The 1,567-nt window shown below is 44.9% G+C and overlaps 1 pseudogene across 1 annotated transcript; it reads right to left on the bottom strand.

Annotated features, from left to right (window-relative positions):
* Positions 1–332: 332 nt before the first annotated feature.
* Positions 333–1,021, bottom strand: LOC306642903 (elongation factor 1-beta-like; annotated as a pseudogene). Its single transcript has one exon. The product of its transcript is annotated as an elongation factor 1-beta-like (transcript).
* Between the last annotated feature and the right edge of the window lie 546 nt (positions 1,022–1,567).

The following is a 1,567-nucleotide window of genomic DNA, read 5'->3' as shown; positions in this document are numbered from 1 at the left end:
AGTTTTCTCTCATTTCTTCTGCCTAAACTAGAATATTGAGCTGAGTGTTCTGGATATGCTTCAACTGAACAGGATGTCAAGGGCACTGAGAGCATCCTTCCCTTCCTCTTAAAGACTGAGTCATGACTTCTCTGAACTAGAACTCCTTCCCTTCCCCCACTGCCCCACTGCCCAGCCTTCCCAGGTCCATGTACCTCAACAGGATTAGGTATGCCAGTCATTACTTACAGTCCATCAGATTTCATTTTTGAGAGCTGAGAGAGAAACAAACATGGAGGGCATTTTTATTTTTTTATCTTTCAAGCTTTCATTTAAGTGCAACAATTCAGGATGGATTTTAGATCTTGTTGAAAGCAGCCACGTCCATGGACTGCACATAGTCCTCTAAAGCAGTGATCTGTTCCTCCAGCATATCTGTTCCAACTTTATCATCTTCAACTACACACTGTATTTGAAGTCTTTTAATACCATATCCCACTGGAACTAGTTTAGAGGGACCCCAGACGGAGCCATCCCCTTGAGTGCTCCTGAGGCACTCCTCTGATTTTGCCATATCCGTCTCAGCATCCCCCGGTTTCACATCTAGTAAGATGGGAGACTTGGCAACAAGTGCAGGGTTGGGGCTTTCTTTGACACATACTGTGCAAGGGGTTCTTCCCTTTGTCTCTTTGCTTCTTCACTTTCCTCCTCCTCTTCGGATCCAAAGAGATCAGATCATCATCACCTTTGCTATCTGTAGCTCCACTCCCTCTGGTGTCTTCCCCATTGACAGGGCCATACTTGCCCAGAGCTTGCTTCACTCCTGGAAGGCTAGCCTTTTCCTTTTCATAAGACTTGATGTGATTATACCAACCTAGGGCATGGCACAAGCCGGCAGGCGGTGGGCCAGAGACTGCTTCAGATATGGTTACATCTGCTTGTGATGGCACATACCCTCCATGCAGTTCTTGTCTGCCAGGTAACCACTGAGCACCTGGAGGACCTGGAGGCCAGCGGGACTTTTCAGGTCGCTGAAACTCATGATCTCATCTGTATCCAGGAGCTGGATAGCAGCGGAGGAAAAGAGTTCAAGGACACTTTTAAGGTACAAGATCTCAAAGCATATCCAAGGTTTACTCTGGATTCTGCTAACTGTCATATCTATTAGGACATAACTTTCCTATCTTCACATATGACTACATGACCAATGTAACTCCATACCATTCATAACTACCAGAATGGCAAGTTGTACTCCATATACATATAATAGGTCAAAATACACTCTACTGTCATGTATAGCTGAAAAGATCAAATAAAAAATTAAAATAATAAATAGTACCAGACCTACCTCATGCCCGATCTCCACTCTCCCCAGTACTGTTGATTAGAGAACTGAGCAAGATTAGGACTGAAATGTCACCCAAAGGTAGTTACCCACTTCAAGGTCGTCTCAGGTCTTTATTTGCCAGGAAGTACTCTATTCAGTTATGATGGGCAAAACTTCACAAAACAGAAATGATCAGACTTAAGCCTTCCCTAGGACCTCCCGACCATCCCTACACGTGGCTCACTCTCTGGGCTGGCTTAC

This window comes from Sciurus vulgaris (assembly GCF_902686455.1).
Source record: "Sciurus vulgaris genome assembly, chromosome: 13".
Classification (NCBI taxonomy): domain Eukaryota; kingdom Metazoa; phylum Chordata; class Mammalia; order Rodentia; family Sciuridae; genus Sciurus; species Sciurus vulgaris.
Note: the sequence above shows the minus strand (reverse complement) of the source record. Positions and strands in the feature narration are given on the sequence as shown.